The sequence below is a fragment of the Pleurodeles waltl genome, chromosome 12, assembly GCF_031143425.1.
Source record: "Pleurodeles waltl isolate 20211129_DDA chromosome 12, aPleWal1.hap1.20221129, whole genome shotgun sequence".
Classification (NCBI taxonomy): Eukaryota; Metazoa; Chordata; class Amphibia; order Caudata; family Salamandridae; genus Pleurodeles; species Pleurodeles waltl.
Window position 1 is genome coordinate 562,259,643 of NC_090451.1, and position 21,615 is coordinate 562,281,257.

The 21,615-nt window shown below is 46.6% G+C and overlaps 1 protein-coding gene across 4 annotated transcripts in view; it reads left to right on the top strand.

Annotated features, from left to right (window-relative positions):
• The window catches only part of TPPP3 (tubulin polymerization promoting protein family member 3), a 175,980-nt gene that overhangs the window by 32,445 nt on the left and 121,920 nt on the right, over positions 1–21,615 (top strand). The window lies entirely within an intron of this gene.

Below are 21,615 nucleotides of genomic sequence, written 5' to 3' on the forward strand. Positions count from 1 at the left end.
GTGGCAATCTTGAAATGAATAATTTGTATTTGTAAGACTTGCTTCATATTGCAGGATTTGACTGCTAAATAGTAGGTGTTATAATTAGGAATTTAATTTCTTGCTATCAGAAGGGTAGAAGGCTGAGTAGGCCATGCTGGGCTTGAAGGTCACAGCAGATGTCGGGAATGAACACTTACATAGCCGAGCCATTATACAAGGGTGCCAGAAGCAGAGCTGAGCTGCTTGATCTTTATGACACGGATAACAGGGTCCCTGATTGTCATTTTGAGGTACTCAGGGGCAGACCCTGGCACTCTTGTTTTTTCAATGTCACTTATTATTCATCAACAGACTTTGTTCTAGAGCAAGAGAGAGAAAAACACAAAAGAGGGGGGGAGGACGAGAAAGATGTTAGAACAGTGACAGAGAGAGAAAATCAGATTAAAATCAAGACGTGAAATCAAGACTGTGCCGCCTTGGTATTAGTTACCCCGACCTTCAGTAGCACCTGTCCCCGGGATTCTGAGCAACTGTTTCGACTAGGTGCTTATTCTTTTACAAAATAAGGGCCTGATTATGAGCTTGGCGGATGGGATACTCCTGTTTGCCCTATTACCAATTCCATTATATCATACGGAACTTGTAATTCTGCGGACTGGATATCCATCACGTTTGTGAGGAAGAATCACATCCGCCAAGATCGTAATCAGGCCTTAAGCACTATGAGTAGATTAGCATCAAATGTGTACAAGTCAGTGCAGTGATAAAAGCGTCAAAAAGGGAAGCCAACAAAACGAAGAGCGTGATTATCAAGTGCACAGACCTTTCATTAGAAAGTGCGCAGCAGAGCCACTGAAGCCTACAACTGCCCTCGCCCTCTTATGCTATATTCAGTTGTATTGTTGATTGAAGGTCACAAAGTAGAGTGAAGCCTGTGTGATAAAAATACTTAGGGAAAACGTTGATAATATTTAGATTAAAAGTTTGGAAAAGAAATCCAGCAAACAGTTTAAACATTGTTAGACAGAAGCAACGGAATGTATTTTTGCTAATGCGAATTTCACATTATGAGCAGACTTTTTCGAGGGGTTGACATCTATTAGAGAAATCCATTGAATTTCAAGGTCAAGGAATCTGCACGTGCCGAAAACAAGCACCCAGTGGTGGCAATTAAGATGCTACTTCCAAAATGTGACTATTAATCTATTCACAGCAAACCTGCCCCTGGATTTTAGAAACTGTTAGCTTGAGCTTATTAGCATTCACTGTTTATTAACTTGCTTCTGACTCGTACATGCATTAAAAGTTGTTAAAAAAGTAAAATAATTCCCTCTTTAAGGTTAAGTTTACTATCGAATCCTTTGACATCAAAAATAATTGGCACAACGATTTGGGTGAAATGAAAGCAAGTGGAACACCAACCACTTGCAAAAATGCCTCCTCATGAGAAGATTGAATGGATCAAGCTCATAACTTCCAAGATGAGGTTTTGTGCTTTGTGAAGATTTCTGCAGCGCAGAGCGATTGCCAAGGTGGCCTTTCATGGTATATTTTCTGGTACCTGAATCAAGAATTTCCCACTTATCCCTGAAATACAGCTGCACGAACTGCCCAGGTTCCGCCCCTGTAGGGTACTACCCGATGATGCGTCTTCAAGGAGAGTTCTGGTCTGATGTCTTAGTTCTTGCAATAACGCAAATAACTCCAGTGCCACCGACCTCCGAAAGTGAGTGACCTGCGAATTCGCCTTGCTCTACATTAACCATGACATCTGGAATGCTGCCTGAGAGCAGCCTGGGCTGTTTACTTTTAACATGACAGCTGGAAGACATATGACTCTCAATGGGACATCACTTAGCTTCTATGAAACAGTGTTGCCGCATTAATGCACCAAAGTGCTAGTCAAGTACGTGCTTTAGGAAGGTGAGATGGCTCTCTAACCCAGCCCGTCTAAAATTGTGTTCACAATGCTAAGACCGGGCCCTGTTGTTTTTGAGCAGTATTAATATCTAGCCCCTAATTGAAATGGGTGTTATTGTAGTGGTTTGTAGCATATCAAGAATCGCTTTATTTTTAAGAATAGCATTACAGACAGCTTTTCACTGAGGAAACCAAAGGTAAAAGGGATGTTTTAGTTAGGTTGACGTTTTACCTGTACAAAACCATTGAATTTCAACATTTATAGTTATACTTATGTTAAGAAACTATAACGTGTAGCCTAAAGTTACTTTCCGTTGTGCGTTATAGCTTCTTCACGTAAGTATAACTATAACTGCTGAATTTCTATGGTTTTGTATGGTTTCTCAGTGAATATGTATTTATTTTTTTAACTGTAAAGTAATAAATACTTAACGCACATTAATACAACTGTCATCGCACACATCCTTTGGCTGTGCCTGGGGGGCTGGTTGACCGCAGGCCAGGCCCTGCGAACAACCCCCCAGCATGCACCCAAACCTGACACCACGCACGGCATTTGGCTGTGTGCAGCGGGTTTTGGTATTTTAGTGGGAGTGTTTTATTTTATTTCTTATTTTTGGATCCATGGATCTATTGCTGATTAACATAGAAGATTGCACTGAGCCGCGCGATGTGGACCCCCTATAGGCACCCAACCGTACACGTCCTTTACCCATGTGCACCAGGGATTGCCCACAAGGCCTGGCCTGCAGCCAGACCCTGCGGCCAACCCCCATAACCACCCAACCCTACACAGTGTACAGCCTTTTGGTCGTCTGTGGCAGGAGTTGGACACAGCATGTCTCTCTGGCTGTGAGAATAGGTGTGAGAGGATGTATCTGGGGATAACAGTGGCTGTGAGAGTCCCTGTCTGGGTGTGAGGGTGCGTGTATCAGAGTCTTAGTGGGTGTGTCAGTGTCTGTGCAGGTCTGTGACTTGGTGCATGAGGGTGTCAGTGAGTGTGTAAGTGGATGTGTGTGAGTCTGAGTGGGTCTGTGAGTGGGTGCATGAGCGTCTGAATGGGTCTCCGAATGGGTGCGAGAGGATCTGAGTGGGGTTGTGAGTGGGTTCATGAGGGTCTGAGTGGGTCTGTGAGTGGGGGCATGAGTGACTGAGTGTGTCTGTGAGTGTGCGTGTAAGGGTTTGAGTGGGTGTGTAAGTGGGAGAAAGAGGTTGAAAAAGAGGGAGAGAGAGAGAGTTTTTGAGGCTTTGATGGATGATATACTTAAAATGATATATTTCTGGACAAATCGAAAAGAAAAAAAAAATATTTGTCAATTTAAAAGAGAGATATCACTTTTCAGTATGAGCCTTAAACTTTTGAAGTTTAAAAGTAATTAAAAGAGGGAAATGACCACAGATACACCTGGAGTAGATCCCCCAACTTTTAGTGTGAAGATCTGAGACCTTAACCATTACTCCATGTTATTTGGTTTTTTTGGTACCATTTTTTTGCCCTTCACGGCCTACCTAGGACTGCAGGGGAGCATCAAGGCCTCCCCCTTGGTCCCTGCCGTTTGTTTTTATCTTTCTTCATTTTTTGCCCTTTACATGCTATTTGGGCCCGTTTAGGGAGCCTTAAGGTCTCCCCTGCGGTCCCAGCTGGCTCCCGCCTCCTGCGTGAGCCCGTAAGCAAGCAAGAAGCTGCATTCTGGTGCAATGTATTCATCTGTCTTCCAAGGAAACACAGATGAAAACTCAGATTTCTGGCAGCCGGACCTGTTTGATAGAGCCTGCTGTCAGAAAGCGGACTTTGTTTGCTTTTGCTTGCTGGCACCTCTCAGCTCCCACCAAGCAAAAGCAAACAGCTATGTCCTAGGGGTGGCCACCCCAGGACATTGCAGGAGCCGGCCCTGGCCATCTCCAGGGCCATCAGTGGCTCCATGAGGGGGGCTGCGCCGCCACCCTCCAACAATCTGTTTTGGCCTGGTACCCCAGGGAGGTGGTGATCCTGAGGCATGGGGGGCACACGGCCCGGGGCTATGGGGGGCTCCCCCACATTAAAAATTATAAATGCCCCCGGGACCTGGCCCACCTGGGGGCTTTGCTTTATAAAAAACAACCACAGTATCCCGTAGGTTGTTAAAAAGTTGTCACAAATTTGCAATATTTAAAAAAAAAATGCTTTTTTGCTCTGGCGGGGTCCCACCCCCAGAGCTAAGGGGTCAGGGTGTCCCTTCCCTAGCCCTTTTTCTTTTTTTTGCATTTTCACTTCCTGGTTTGAAGTGTTGGCAGTCAATCAGAGCTGTGCATTTCCCTGCATGAGCTCATCTTTTTTTGCGAATCGTCACAAAGGATCCGCAGCCCTAGATATACAATTTTATTTTCCCTTTAATGTCTCAAAAACGATGGGACAGATTTACATCATATAAGCGATAGCGTAATCTGCATACTGAAAGCTAGCTTTTGATCAAATTTGGTGTAATTCTGTCTAGGGGTTTGGGCTGCAGTGGTATCTAAAGGTTCCGTGTGAATTAAAATGGGCAACACAACTTTTTTTTACCTCCCCCCCTTTTTCTTGGACCCCACTTGAAGGATCACCCTGAAATTCTGTATGCAACAAGAATCACTGGGCCACTTTTTTTTTAAACTTTCACGAAGATTCATCAAATGGTGCCAAAGATATAGGCAAGTCAAAAAACACATTTTCAATGGAAACATGGTCCTAACTATAACCACCTAGGAGTGACTGCCACTAGGTAATATATACATGTGTTAAAGTGATGTTCTAGGTAGGTGAAAATTTCAGTATCAATGTAAAATTTTGAACAACAACATTTTACCAGTTATAGTACACCTTGCGCCCCAGCCATGCACTGCTTATAACATAAGTTAAGCTTATTACATAACTAATGACATGTTCTATAACATCATTTATGACATCACAGCTGACATCTCAATTGACATCATTGGTGTCTCTCTTGGGAGTGAATTGGCCCAAAGGAAAAAAAGCTCCTTGGGGCAATCATAACACTCCATTTTTGTAAAATTGGGCTCAAAGGACTCTCAAACGTACTGCTGCTTGGGTTGGAGTGATAATAGTAAATCTAATGCCCCCAAAATCCAACACTTTCCCTACTGTTACTTAGACTCAAGTGGGAATAATAAAGCGAACCCCTCTGAAGTCCAACATTTTTCCTTCTGTTGATTAGACTGGAGTGGGAATAGTAAATCTAACTTCTCTAAAGTCCAACACTTTTCCTGTTTTTAGTTATGCTGGCGTGGGCATAGTATATGTAATTTATCCAAGGGTTAACGTTTCTACTATTTTTGTGTAAATTGGAGTTATATTAATGATTTTTGCTACTGGTGTTTATTTTTTATTGTTTTTATTTTTGTATTTAAATATATATATATACATATATATATATATATATATACATATATGTGTATAGATTTAATGTACCTTTTTGTTTAGAATCATTTTATGATGTTTTGTATTAATTTAATTGGTATATATGTTTTTAATTTACATTTTTAGTTACTGTTAATATTGTATTATTTTTCATTGTTAAAATATTGTTTTAAAGATGTTAAAATGTATAGGCATATATATGATATACAATTGTATTTATATAGTTAGTGTTAACTGGGGCAGCAGACGGCCCAGCGCAATTGCTGAGCACAGAAGCTATGTGTAGGCCGAGGAACGCACTGCAGGCCGCGCCGGGGGGCCTGCATGAGGAGGTGGCTGACCTTGAACCCGTGTTCCCCTCGGCCGGGATCCGACACTGAGAGGAGAGCCGGGGCGGCCTGTGGACGGGCAGGCAGCAGTAAGCGGGCCATCTGGGGAATGCGTGGTGGTGAGGGTGGGCGGCCTGGGGAGGCCAAAATTCTGGTCATCTCCTGGCATTGAGGGGAGCCTCCTGGTCTGTGTGCAGCCAAAGGCGCCCCACCCCAGACCCCACTTAGCTCCGGATTACTAGAGTGAAGAGGGGCCCTCGTGCCTGAGGTGGTGAGGCCCACGCTGTATTTTGGGCCAGGTCAGGGGTGACGTGCACGTGGTTGGGGCCTAATGTCGGCCATGCCTGATCTCCCCCCCCCTTGCTGGCTGCTCTTCAGTCAACAGATGATGGAGGTGTATGAGAGGGCCTGCAGGGTTCCTGACTGTTTCTGCGCAGGTTCAAGGGGCCCTGCGCAGCATACGATGCCCAACAGAAGGTTATAGTTGCTGCAGTGGGGGGCTGCTCATGGTGCTGCACTTTTCGGAGACTACAGCGTGCAAGAAACTGGGCCTCCCGACCTGCAGACTCCGTGGAGGACTGAGGCCTGGTCTTGGCTGGGGGCTCTCGTGTTCAACTGTTCCTGAGTGCAGAGACCGCTGCTAGGGACTATACAGGAACTGGTGGGTCTGCCATCCTGGATACCTTCTGGATGAGGCAAGTTGGCACAAGGCAGATAGAGCAGGCCTGAAGAGGGGGCTGCGAGAGGGAGGCTGCTTGTGCTGCTACACCCAATGGAGACCAAGCCGCGCATGTAAGTGCGCCCCCTGCACCCATGACCCCCTGAGACATTGGACCCAACTTGGATCTGGCAAGTACACGCAGGTGAGAAGCTCTGTGTGACAATGCTCATAACTGGACGGAGGCCGCTAACACAGGTCTGGTGGTGCGGGGGTTATCATACCCACAGTCATAGCAAACTGAGGACATACAGACATACTATTCATAACCAGTCTATAGGGGCTGGAGCAGTCAGTACCTTGCGACTGCTGAGATGGCCCGACTCCGCCCTGGGACAAGGAGCAGCTTGCAGATGCCGAGAAATGAAGCCTCATCTTTAAATAGCTACAAATTAGATGCAGTGCTGGTGGCATTGAGGCGTATAGGCACCTCTCTTGACCAGACGGGGTCCTTGCTGTATGGCAAAATTGACAAGGTGGCTAGTGATCTCACTGTACTCCACTCTGATCACCGTAAACTAGCAGACAGGACCCACCTGCTGGAGGACACCTTGCAAGATATCGCCCCCCACACCCAGCCATTTGGATGATTTTTTGCAGCGGCTAACCGACAGGGTCGCGAAGGTGGAGTGCAGGACAGAAGTTGCGGGGGTGCATCAGAAGAAATAACATACCTTTGGTGGGCCTTCTGGAGGGAACGGAAGGAGCCAATGCTGTTGCTTATGTGGAGACATGGATCTGAGAGCTGGTGCCCGAAGGGTGACTCACATCATTCTTCACAGTGGAGCGTGCTCACCGTGTCCTGATAAGGCCTATGCCACCAGACGAGGATCCGCAACCCTTTCTGTTTCGTCTACTGCGTTTCACAGACAGAGATGCCATCTTACGGGTGGTGAGATCACTTCCGGTCCTATAGGTCAATAGGGCTAAAGTTGTTTCCAGACTATACTATTGTGGTACAGCGGCAGAGAAGCTCCTTCTTATCAGTAAAATGCAAATTGAGAGCCCTTGATTTGAAATATTCCCTCCTATTCCCCGCCAGGGTCCGGGTGGTAACCCAAAGAATGACAAGGGTTTTCAAAACTTCCGCTTGGGAATGGATGGAGTCGGAGGGTCTGGTTACCCAGTAGGAGGTGTCAGCACCCCAGAGAGAACAGTGGAACCCAAAGCCTTGTGGGTGAGATTAGACCAGGTCCCCAACCTGGAGCAGATTATGCAGGAGCTGTGCTGCACATTACGGACTGCAGCAGCCATCAGAGAGCCAATAACTACCTCTGACACTGAAAAAGAACTTAATGATTCTGTTGCTGATGATGACTCATTTGGCGGAAACCTTTCAGATTCCGGATCTGTGGCCCTTCCTGCTGTGACACCGCAGGCGATGGATGATGTGATTTAAACTAGCCAAGATGTTACTTGTTCAGCTCTCTGATTTTCATGGTCGTAGTTATAGAGAGCTGCCTGCTAAGGCTGTGCCACACGCTTGAGGCTATGCTGCACCCAATGGTTTTGCTTGCTTTTCCCATGGATTAGTTGTCCCGCGGATGCTCCCCTCTTTCCCCCCGCAGGGTGGTGTGTGTGTATGGGGATATGGGCGGGTTGGCGGGCTGCGGGATGGCTGTGAAGCATCCTAAACCACGTGCATGGCCCCTGTCCGCTGACAAGCAGTACAGGAGGCGCTGCCGAAGAGCGTCTTGGATATTGAAGAAGCACGCCTTTTCTTTTGTCCTATTTTCTTAGCCTCCCGCTTGTAGGTGCCTTCATTCCCCATGCTGGTAGTGCTGGATAGGAGAGTTTGATGGTTTGGGCAGATACCTGTTGTTCCTCTGCTCTGATGTTATACCACAATTTTGTGTTGTGGTCGTTGGCTATTTTATGCCAGATAAGGGTATGGTTTGTTTGTGTGTTACTGTATGTAATGTTTACACTGAATCTCAGCATCATTATCCTGTGATAATTTAAACTGTCAGCCAAGAAGGTGCACTGATGTATTATGCACTTCAACTTGCCGAAATAGCCCATCGGCCGGAAGCCTGCGGCTGACCCAGGACGATTAAGTTGTTAGTTCTCAGGTCTGCTGAAGTATGATTACCAGTATGTATCTAAGTAAATATTAAAAATTAAAAAACTAAAAACCCACTCTAATGAGGCAATATATAGGTAAAAAAGAGTGTTTCTTTTCTTATTTTAACCATACTGTGTACAGGGTTAAAGCTAACAAAAACAAAAGACTGGTTGTTAGAACTGACAGCCTTAGGGTGGTCATCCCTAAATTTTTGCTTGCCTTCCTCCACTTTTGGGATACTGTTTTTGCTGGTTTTTAGACTCTGCACACTTTACCACTGCTAACCAGTGCTAAAGTGCATAGGACATGGTAACATTGGATCACACCCAATTGGGCTATTTAATTTACTTATAAGTCCCTAGTAGAGTGCACTATATGTGCCCAGGGCCTATAGATTAACAGCTACTAGTGGGCCTGCATCACTGATTTTGCCACCCACATAAGTAGCCCCTTAACCTTGTCTCAGGCCTGCCATTGCAAGGCCTGTGTGTACAGTTTCACTGCCAATACGACTTGGCATTTAAAACTACTTGCCAAACCTAAAACTCCCTTTTTTCTACATATAAGTCACCCCTAAGGTGTGCCCTAGGTAACCCCTAGGGCAGGGTGCTGTGTAGGTAAAAGGTGGGACACGTACCTGTGTAGTGTACATGCCCTGGTAGTGTAAAACCCCTACATTTGTTTTTACACTACTGCAAGGCCTGCTTCCTTCATAGGCTAACATTGGGGCTGCCCTCATACATTGTTTGAGTGGTAGCTGCTGATCTGCAAGGAGTAGGAAGGTCATATTTAGTATGGCCAGAATGGTATTACAAACTCCTGCTGACTGGTGAAGTTGGATTTAATATTACTATTTTAGAAATGCCACTTTTAGAAAGTGAGCATTTCTCTGCACTTAAATCTTTCTGTGCCTTACAATCCACATCTGGCTGGGTTTAGTTGACAGCTCCTTGTGCATTCATTCACACACACCCCACACACAGGATACTCTGCCTCACTTGCATTCATCTGCATTTTGAATGGGTCTTCCTGGGCTGGGATGGTGGAGGGCCTGCTCTCACACAAAGGACTGCCACACCCCCTACTGGGACCCCGGCAGACAAGATTGAACTGAAAGGGGACCTGGTGCACTTCTAAGCCACTCTTTAAAGTCTCCCCCACTATAAAGGCACATTTGGGTATAAAAACAGGGCCTCTGCCCTACCACCTCAGACACTTCCTGGAGAAGAAACCTGAACCAGAACCAGAACCTGCACCATGACAAGAAGAACTGCCTGGCAGCCTAAAGGACTCACCTGACTGCTTTCTGAAGAGGACTGCTGCCTTGCTGTTGCCCTGCTGTCTTGCTGTGCTGCAGAGGTGCTCTCCAAGGGCTTGGATAGAGCTTGCCTCCGGTTCCCTGAAGTCTCGGGACCAAAAAGACTTCATCCTTCAGCTGAAATCCCCATGCGGTGAAAATTCGACGCACCGCCTGCTAAGAACGACGCACAGCCTGCTCACGCTGAAAAATTCACTGCACGCCGAGACCGGAACGACATAACCCTGACTTCGCGACAGAAGACCGATGCAAGGCCAGCGACACGACCAGAGCTTCGACGCGCGGCCCTAATGGATCGACGTGAGCCGACTCAGAATGACGCCGCCCGACTTCCTGAGAGGAAGCGACGCAGCGCCTGCCATGCGGAAGAAAATTCCATGCATCGCCTACTGGAATCGACGCAGCCCCTGTGACTTTGCTCCGCAAGCCCAGGATTCCACGCATCGTCCCTGGGGTGCCTCAAAACCCTGCAACCCAAAGAGGATCCAAGTCTGCGTGCTGGAAATCGACGCAACATCTTGCCCACATAGAAAATAACGACGCAAGTCCATGTGCGAAGGGGTGAAACTGACGCACACTCACCATTTTCCACGCACCTCCTCCTCTGTCGTCCCTTGCGAGGATTTTTCAACGCAAACCAGGTACTTTGTCTTGCAAGAGACACTTGTTGTTTCTAGGAGAACTGAAGACACTTTTTATTGCTTTTACAGTAATATTTCAACTCTAAGACATTTCATATCACTTTCAGTGATATCCCTACATTTGCTTATTTTATCTTTAATCGTTTTGGCCTGCATTTATCCAGATAAATATTATATTTTTTTCTAAACACTATGTGGTGTATTTTTGTGGTGTTATATTGTGGTATTGTATGATTTATTGCACAAATACTTTACACATTGCCTTCTAAGTTAAGCCTGACTGCTCAGTGCCAAGCTACCAGAGGGCGGGCTCAGGATAATGTGGATTGTGTGTGACTTACCCTGACTACAGTCAGGATCCTTGCTTGGACCTGGGGTAACCTGACTGCCAACCAAAGACCCCATTTCTAACACCGGTAATACTTGTCCACATAAGTAATGAAAAGTGACTGACACCATGAAACACGCTCTCTCACTCATTCCCTGTAGCCTGTCAGTCGTGCTTAGCACACCCTCGGCTGTTCTGTGCATCAACTTGACTGTTGCCTTCCCTGTCATCAGACTGTTAACATCCATTACTGCTATAATTACTCTCCTTCAGCATCCCCTCCACCCTGGCTCAAACTTTTCAATGTGGTGCAAAAGGTTTGGATTCCTAAACATCAGTCACTTTTTATGGTCAGGGTTGACAGCGCAGCTGTCACCAGACAATTATGTGAGCATCACTAGAGTAGGGCTTTGGCTCTGCCCATATGTTGGGAGCCAGAAGTACATGTTTTGATTGGACAGACAGTGTGTGCTTCCATTAAAAAGTGCCTGTCTTCCACACAGCTGTGATCATTTTGTTTTTTTAGCCAGATGGCTGAGATTGAACTTTCAGGGGCATCTACATGGCGCTGTAATGCTATAAAAGTGCCTTAGATAACTAGATAATTTATGGGGTTTTCCTCTGGCAGCAGTACAGGTGGTAGGAGAGCATTCATTAACCTACATGGATTTTAGGTCTGGGTTAACATTGCATTCATAAGACAGAACTATTGGCACTGCCATTGCATTTCTTTTTTAATGCTGGGGATGATTTTGGATTCCAATCTAAACACTGAATTTGGGTAGGCGCAAGTGTCGCTTTCATCAAGTGACACTGTGATAATATAACTACTTTGAAGCAAATTTGCAGTCTACTCCCAGGGTCAGACTGGCCTACTGGGCAAATTGGGCAGTACAAGAAGGGCTGGTCTGACAGATCAGTGCGTGGGCCGTATTTTTGGCTGTTATGGGTCTGTTTAATGATCGGGTGGGCTGGTTTTTACTGTTAATTTCCCTGATATTAACACAAATATTGCCTGCAGCAAGCACACATGCATGGAGTCTCCCGTACGTTGTAAAACACCTACAGATTGTGTCTTATCAAGTTTAAAAATGTCCCAATTTGCAAACATGGGCCACTTTTTTTTTTAGCTATCTCATTCACCTTTGGGGCAAAGTTGCTGTGCTATGCTATGTTGAGAGGAGACAGCATAAATATGTCATCTTAAACATATGGTGGAATTCTGCAGTCTCCTAGCGCTGGCACATCGTGGACTGCCCAGTGCCAACAAACGTTGTCTGTGTTATTGGCAGGATTGTTGTTGTGTAGAATCCTTAATGGCCTTTTCCTCTTTCTATGTGTGCTGTAAAATGCAGCACATGTGGAAAGATGAAATAACAAGGAGAAATAAAGATATTTCTCCTTTTACGCCTCACTGGGCAAGGTGTAGCATTTTGATGCATTCCCAGTTTACACTGGGAGTGCGTCAAAATCCATGGATGGATGTACGAGAACGCACATGCTTCCCCCATGGAATGTCTTTCGGTCACAAGATATTGCAACGAAGCGTTGTGTGCTGCATTGTATTACTTCATATTTGCTAAACCATGCAAAGCCGCGCAAACTGGCTTTGTATGGCTTAATAAATAAAAATGATTTTGCTTCGGGTTGCGCCACAAAAGTGATGCAACCCTGACACAAAATATTTGTAAATATGTTCCAGTATTCCTAACATCATATCATTAAATTAGGGCAAGGAAACAATCTACTCTAATACATATACATTTGGAAATGTATATCAATTAGAGGGTATCTGTATATCTTTAGAATAATTTATGGGAAAAGTTCAACTTTGCATGGTGGCCACGGAATCGCTTGTTCTATTTGCTGCAAAGGGAAATCAAAACACACCTACGATTGTAAGGGTCTGGTGTTATTTTTACGGGGCTCATTTATGAGGGTGAAGCCTCACCTTAGATACAGACAACCCTATTTCTATTTTGCTGAAAAATATATATTTCTATGATATACGTGTGATCGCAATAGCTTTTTAAGGGGCTGTGAGTTATTTTCTTACTGCAAGCTCTTCTAAGAAAAATGTACAGCTGCTCACAAGTAATAACTTATTTCTTTTTTATAAACAGATGTTATTGATTTTAAACCACAAAAAAGGGGCATAGATGAACAGATGACACATAAGCATAACAAAACGAATGAAGAGGCTGGGATTGTACAACCCATCAACTCTCAAGCAGTACATCATAATTCTTGGACATTGTCCAGCATTCTATGTCCGTTACAGGCTCAAGCAAATTGACCAAACTACTTCCCCCAAACCCATCCATGTTTATGGGGACAGCCTGTGGCTTCATAGACTACATGCTCCTGGTGCACACACCAATCTTCTCCTCGCCTCTATCCCGACAGGGTAGGGGGAGCAGGGGACTACTAATGTGCAGCAATGTCCTGTTTAGTGACCAAGAGGGCTGTACCCAGAAATGACCATTCAGCCCTTGTGCCCCCCGAGCCCTCAAACACACCAAGCACTATCAACAAGGGAGAAAGAGAAACCTCCTACCCAAGGGCATCTGACAGATCCCGGGTCAATCTGGTCAATTGTTTTATCACCACAGAACAAGACCAAACTATGTGGTAAAAATCTGCTGGGTCAATTCCATATCGGGGATAGGAGGGGGTAGGGCAAAGGCCTGCCCGTACATTGAGAACGGATAGAGATATGCAAAATAAAGATAGTACGTTTGAACGAACCGCAGTGCAGAGGAAATAGTAAGCTCTTGAGGGGCCAAGGCATCTCGGCATCTCGACAATCTTCGTCTTCAATCGGACCCAAACAACCCTTCCACCGGGTTCTGAAATGCTGCAGTTTAGCGGGTGAATTGATTATCAGGGCCTGGGAAATCTTGGACGAAGGTCACCCATAAGAAGTTTGGTTTCCAGGGATTTAAACCCTGGGAGAGTCCCAGATGTTGGGACATGAGTGTGTAGAGCATGTTGAATTTGAAGGTATTCATATAATTGGGTATCTGCAAGAGCATAGTTGTCCTGGAGGTATTGAAAGGAGTGTACATGTGCCACAGACCAAATATCTCCAAACTGTGTGACACCAATAAGGTCCCAGGCCCTAAAACCTTGAAGCGCTGCCACTTCCTTCAACCAGGTGCCATGCCAGAGAGGAGTCTGTTGTGTGAGCTTGGCCTCCCATTGCACATGTCCAAGCACAGCCGTCCAGGCTAGTAACACCCCTCTAGTTATCCGAGGCATGAAGGTAGAGGCAGGGGAATCATAGAGCAGAAGGAAAACCCAACAGGTACAGTTATAGTGGATAAGCAGGGTCGGACCACCACCCGTTGTACAAATCGTGAATAACAACAAGGTGAAAAGCCAGTTAGTAAAGATGAAGATTAGTCATTCACAGGCCTCCATCATAGGCCATGCCACAGAAATGATGTTGCAGTTCCATCCAGGTCACAAAACCAAGTCCGAGGCAAGTGAAGCAGTAAATTCTGGAAAATGTACAGGAAGCGTGGGAGAATCATCATCTTGTATAGAGCAATACGCCCCATAACATTTAAAGAAAGGGGTTGCCATCTAATGAGATCAGCTTTAGCCTTCCAGACTAAAGGCTGGAGATTGAGAGTCAAGGTGAGTTCCGGATGTAAAGTGACCCATATGCCTAAGTATTTGAAGCTAAGCCGTCAGAGGGGAATGTTCGTCTGGAAGTCAAAACAGTCTCTAGATGGGGCATGGGGAACTAGTAGACTTAGAGGGATTTATCGGAAGTCCTGAGGCTGCCTTGAAGCATTTCAGCAGTTGAAGACATCAGGGACACTTTTGGCAGGGTTCACGAGATAAAAGGACACTGTCCGTGTAAAGAGCTATGAGGTCCTCCTGGCCACCACCCAAAGTCCATCCCGCAAACTGGGCCTCTTTATGGATGAGTTGGGCCAGTGGTTCAATTGCCAATGCAAAGAGAAGTGGGGATAGGGGAAAACCCTGCTAGTCCCACGTCCAATGGGGAAAATTGCAGAGGACCCCATTGATCTGGGCTCGAGTTGTAGGGTTGGAATAGAGTATGAACCATGCAATGAAATTGAGGTCCGAAGCCAGCCGGGGTCAGCACCAACTGAAGATAGCCCCAACCCACTGTATCAAAAGGCTTTTCAAAATCAATAAAAAGTAGTGCTAAATCGTGAGGCAATCGATGATTGTGGGCTCGGGCCACATGGAGCTGGTGGTGGAAGCATCTTGTGTCTGGGACGGCATAAAGCCAGGCTGATCTGGGTGTATTAATGTAGCAAAGATATGTTTGAGGCTATTAGCCACTACAGTGGAAAAGTTTTTGACTTAACTGTTAAGGAGTGATTTTGGATGATAGTCCGTACATGATGTGGAGGGAAGTTATGTCTTAGGAATTAACACTATGTTGGCCATGTCCAGTTCCGGGGGAAAGGAGCCAATGTGACAAGCTTCCCTATACAGAGACAGAAGATAAGGTGTTAGTATTTCTCGGAACGTGGTATAATATTCCATAGGGAAGCGATCCGGGTCAGGAGTCTTTCCAGACTCAAACCGGACAACGGCTCTCCAACCTATTCAGCTGTAAAGAGTTCATCAAGTATGTGAGACTCAATAGGAGACAGGCTAGGGAGAGGGACTGCATCAAGAAAGTGACCAGGAGAAAATCGAGTCCCCAACCATTGGAGCCTTATTTAACCTTCTATAGTAGTAGGCAAAGGCTTGCGCAATCTCAGGAACGTTATGTCTTGGACAACTACTTTAGTTGGTAATTTCGGGTATGATCTTATTCACCTGATGATAGGACAATAGCTTCCCATTTTTGTCCCCCCAGCCATAAATCCTAGCTGTTATGGCCAGCCAAAGGTGTTTGGTGGTCTCAAGAGAATATTGACCGATTTCTTCATGGAGGAGACCCAACTGACAGATATGTCCTCCTGGGGATCAGACATGAGGCATTGTTCCAAACAAAGGACACGTGTTTCTAATTGGTTAATATCAGATTAATGATCACGGTCCTGGATCCTAATACGCCCCTTGGCAAAGCCCCTTATAGTTAGCTTAGTAGCAGCCCACAAGGTAGCAACTCTTGCGACCGACCACTCATTGTTATGGAACAAAGCTTGAGGTTCAACTCTTGCGACCGACTACTCATTATCATGGAACAAAGCTTGAAGTTCAGTATGAAGTAATTGAAGAAATGTCCTGTACTGGAGTTGCCAGGCATTAAGACGCCATCTAGGGCATTGGCCAGATTTGTGGGGTCCAAGATGAAGAAATAGAGGGGACTGATCCGAAATCCCACAAGATAGTATTTGGAGTTGGGAAAACAGCTGCAGGTAAAAAGATCAAGGGACAGATTTAAGAGCCCCTTGCACCACTTTAGCGCAGCCTTAACATCATTTTTTTTACACTAAGGGGGCCTTTTCCCCACAATATATTTACAAAGTGGCGCAATGCATGCATTGCACCACTTTGAAACCCCTTGTGCCACATTATGCCTGTGCCAGGCATAATGTATGCAAGGGTGGGCGTTCCCCCGTTAGGAGGATATAAAAAATGGATCAGTAAAATGTAAAAGATTTCACTGTGCCATTTTTTCTGTTATTTCAACGCCTGCTCAGAGCAGGCATTAAAATGATGCACCCATTCAAATCAATGGGCCTCCTTCCACTTTGCTACACTAGTGTCAAAATGATTGACGCTAGTGTAGCAAATTGCCACAATAGCGTTAGAAATGTTGATGCTGTTGTTCTAACTACTGCCATGGTGCGCCGTATTTTAAATACAGCGCACACAAGGTGGCGTTAGGAGAGTCCGGGGGGAGCAAGAAAAGCAGAACTGCATTGGATGCAGCGCCACTTTTAAAAAATTTGGCCCTAAGTCTTTCTGTGAGTAAGTTTGATGGGCTGCTGAGGTATGTGTAAACTGGTGAAGTCTTGGGTGCCCTGTACTCCAGGTGCCCCAAAGGCCGAAAGTACCGGTCCAGTCAGTGAGAAGGCACGCCCCGGTCCATCTAGAGGTTGTGGGGTACCCAGTTGTATCAAACTCTGGTTTCGGCACTGCATTGAAGTTTCCTCTGTTATCGTAAGGCCCTGTGGGATTAAAGTGAAGTCTGCAGAGGTCTAGGAGGCAAGAGCTAAGAAATGCGGGCGGTGCATAAACGTACACCAGAGTGACCACTTGTCCCTCCAATGTTCCGGTCAGGGCGATGAAGCGGCCCTGCAGGTCACACACTGCAAACAGTGAGGGGGAAGGAACGCCACAACAGAATAGCAACTCCCCGGGACCCACGGGAATACCTCATGTGAAAGACCCTATCATATCACTTATGAGCCAGGAAGGAACAGTGATCTCCCATAAGATGAGTCTCCTGAAGCAGTAGTACCTCAGGGAAATAGTGATGGGCACAAGAGAGAACCACAGATCTCCTCATGCGGTCCAGAAGACCATGAACATTCCAAAACAATATTCAAAAGGTCATGGTTATGGGAGATGTGTGTGATCATACATGGTGGACAGTGTACAGAAGGGACCTAAAAGGTCCAACAGTTGGGTGAAGAGCATGTCAGTAGTGCACTAGGAAAGGCCTTGACTCCAAAATTGCTGCCATAGCTGTTGTGAGAATGTGTGCCAAAACCTAAAAAGGTTGAAAAAAGGTAAACAAGCACACTGCATAACACAGTACTGAAAAAAATTACAACCTACAAATAAATACCCCCTCCCAACTCCCACCCCTCCCCACACTTCTACCTCAGAGGCATCTATCACCCCAAAAAAAGGAATCATTAAGAAAATATATTTACAACAGTGTAGAAATATCAAAGTGAAACCCCCATCACAATAAAGGGTAAAACATTAAGATGGTAGCCGCCATTCTGTTTAGTAAGAGTGTCTTAAAGGAGAACATATGAACAGCTGGATAAATATTCAAGGAAACACATCTAAAAAAAAAAACAGACTGGGTAGCGCCCAGTTTCATGCAGCTACCGGGAACCCAATTCCAGTTGAATCGTGGGACTGTGAGAAAGGTCAGTGTCCGTTTGGGGAGCAGCAGGTGAGGAAGACCGAAATCCTGGAGGTTTGTCTACATCCATTTCCCCCCTCAGAGGTGGGAGATGAAGCAGGATGAGGAGATGGCAGCCGTCGCATCTGGGGGGACTGTGAGAGCAACTCAGATTGGACAGTCCTCCATCTTCTCTGAGATCGAGTGTATTTCCTGCGAGGATTAGGCAAAAACTGCGGTCCCTGTCGGTCAGCAGAGTCCGTTGAGACATCATCCTCTACTGTGAAGTAATGCCACATCCATCCTTCCACTCTGATTTTCACCTCCACTATGCCCTGAGATTTCTGGATAGCCTGAAGGATAGCGGCAAGGTTTGCAGCAGGAGGAAGCAAAACCAAGACACGAGCAAATGGCCCAGCCTGGCCACCAGTTCAATCAAGTGGATGGAGAGGTGGGTCAATATAGGGTGTCCTGAGCAGTCACACCCCATAAGACCTCAGGGTATCATCTCACGTCCGAAGGGCCTTCTTCAGAAGAGAACAGGCCATAGAGCGGGTGTTACATTCAGTAGGAGCACAGACAAGAGATCAGCCCCCAGAGAGGAGTTCCCCACAGCATTAACAAAAAGCAAAATCCAGTACTAGTGCTAATGTAGGCATTTACCATGGCCGTTTAAAAGGTCAGCAGCAAGGACCTCGCAATCACACTAGCCTGGGACACCAAGCTTCATAAGGGGGGATGCAGGCCTCACAGGCAACTACAAAAATTTTCACAGTGTGTACTATGACTCCAGAGGTGTAGGAATGCTCTTTATTGTTCCATACACTCACCCACCATGGGCCCGTCTTGTATCTCAGGCTGGCAGCATTCAAATGTAGGGAACCCCCGCAGCTCCCAGCGGCGTCATATTAACAGGTGACCGCGTCTAAACCAGGACTGCGTCACCAGCCTGTTGCAGAGTCACCACAGCATGGCGCGCCAAGCTCAGAGTGGAGAAAAGAGCAAAAGGGCAGTTTCCACGAGCTCCGATCCACCGCTCTACCCCCAGATGCTCCGGACAACAGCGGCTCCATCACAGGTTTAGTACCTCACTGGGTCGGCAGCATAGCAGATGTCAGAAGACCCAGCCCCAAAGTCCAAGCACCCCAGACAAGCTTTCCTTTCCTTCTTTTTTAGGGGGGAGCAGCAGGCACAAAGTATGTTGGTGGGCCACTATTCTCGGCTCACAGGCAATGCAGCGGGCCCGATCGCCCCCACGTGCACTTGGGCCATTGCTCAGACAGGTAGTCCCCACCAAGCCCCTGGCAGTCTCCTCACCTCCAGCTGCCTCCAACAGCTGCGGCTCTGTTCCGGGTCCCCCACCTCCCAAGAACAGATGCCCCACAATCACCAGAAGGAGGCCAAACCCCAGCACTTAGACTTTCCAAGGGATTCTGTGTCCATATGCCGTGGTGCGAGCCACGGCCCCTCACACTCAGGTTGTGTGGCGGGCCCTGTTGCTCCAGCAGACATCAGTGTCATTTTTCTCGGATACTCATGGGCAAGGAGGTGACAGCCCAGCTGCATCGACCCCAGGGTCCACTCAGGGGGACACAATGGCGGCTATGAGTCAGGATTTATTTTGGATATAAGGGGTTTAATGCAAAGCTATTCTAAAAAGCAGCTGCCATGTTGGCTATCCAAGCCACACCAGTAATAACTTATTACAAGTAGGTACTAACATAAGAAAGAGTGGTAGGCTGACCTCTCAGCCTGCTGTGCTATACAAGCAGGGCGAGAAGCATACTGTTATTTATAGCAGCTCACTACATCTTTCATCTCAGTTTTTGCAAGGTCTGTGTCCCCTGCATCTTTTGTCAGCAATGTATCTTCCATTCTTATAGTTTTCTCTGGCCTGGAGAGGAAGGTCCCCTGTGCATGTACACACATTCGCTCTTGAGGCAGGGCTGTTGGGCATTGGACTATTTAACACTTTGCCTAGTCATGCGAAGGGGCACACTGTGAGCAAGTGCATACCCGCAGTGTAGGAGGCTGGCCTGGTTTGTAGTGGGTACCTTGGGTACTTACACCTTATACCAGGTCCAGTTATCGCTTTTAAGTGAAATGTAGTAGTGTTCTAGCAGCTTAGGCTGATAGTGGTAGCTATAGCAGAGCAGCTTAGGCTGAACTAGGAGATATGCAAAGCTCCTGCAATACCACTTATAGTTACACAGTATTTATACACAAATAAAGACAATACTCCGTGCTACCAAAAAAAAAGGTATTTATTTGAGCGACACAGTACCAAAAATATCTTAGAGACAATGTTCCTTCTGGAGGTAAGTATTATACACAATATATACACTAGACACCAAAATTAGACAAGTAACTAGTCACAGAACAATGCAAACAATAGGAAATGCTATAGAATGCAATGGGAGAAAATAGGTCTAGGGGCAACACAAACCATATACTAAGAAAGTGGAATGTGAATCACAAATTCCCCCTAGACAAGTGCAGAGTGTGCAAAATCACTGGGAGAGTAAGAATACAGTAAAGGTAAGTAAATTACCCCATCCCAGAGCCCAGAAAAGCAGGAGTAAAGTACTGCAAGTTTCCTTAGGACACACTACATCTTGTTTTGGGGATTTTGCAGCAGCCAACCAAGTCTGCAGAGAACAACTGCTGGATTCCTGGACCTGAAGACCTGCACGAAAGAAGTTCCAGGAAGGACAGGAGCCCCTTCCAACCCAGAAGAGTGTGCAAAAGAAGAGTCCACAGTTAGTCGAAGCCTGCAGAAATGCACCCTAGGAAGATGCCAGCGGGTTCCTGCATGATGCAAAGGATGACCCACGACGTGAAGATCTTTGCAGACGTTATTTCCTGCTGGAAGTCGCCAACAAGCCTTGGCTACGACAAAAGTGCATTTTGCGTCAAAATGGCGCTGGATGGACCCAGGTGGGACCTGGGGACCTCAACTCTGTGTGAGGAGGAAGAGGGGGCTCTCAGCACGTTAGAGAGCCCTCAGGATGCCAGCCAGCACCCCGGAGGTCCCAGGACACGGGGACAAAGGAGGTGCAAAATGCAGCTGATGCAGCACAACAAAGGAAGGTCCCACGCCGCCGGACAACAACTCAGCGAGTTGAGCGTTGCATGATTGAGTGCTGGGGACTTGGGCCAGGCTGTGCACGAAGGAATTTTGCAAATAGTGCACAGAGGCCTCAGACCGTTGCTGTCTGGCAAACTGCGTCAGCAGGACCTCAGGACAGTCTATGTTGATGATGTCTGCCCTCTGTGTCCTTAGGAGCACGCTCGTCGCTGTGAAAGGAGTCCAAGGGTACCGGTCATTGTCTTGGAAGGTGCCTGCTGGAGCAGGGGAGTGACTCCATCACTCCACAGGAGATTTCTTTGGTCCCTCTGGTGCAGGATGAAGACAGGGAGTCCTCAGAGCATGCACACCGTGGAAACTGTTGCAGTTGCTGACTTGGAGCTGAGGTTGCTGAAGAAAAGTATCTCTTGTGGATACTTTGTTGCAGTTACAGCTGCTCTTGGAGCAGGCTGCGGTTGATCCGAAGTCAGAGGATGATGAAGTTGTTGCAGAGCATTCCTGACGGAAACTTGCAAGCAGAATCTGAAGAGAACCCACAGGAGGGACCCTAAATGGCCCTCAGAGAGGGAGTGGCTACCTTATCAGGTATGGGCCTATCAGGAGGGGTCTCTGATGTCACCTGCTGGCACTGGCCACTCACAGGCCTCCAGAGTGCCCACACACCTTGCAAAGCAAGATGGCTGAAGTCTGGGATATACTGGAGGTGGTCTGGGCACCACCCCTAGGGCGGTGATGGACAGGGGAGTGGTCACTCCCCTTTCCTTTGTCCAGTTTCGTGCCAGAGCATGGGACAAGGGGTCCCTGAACTAGT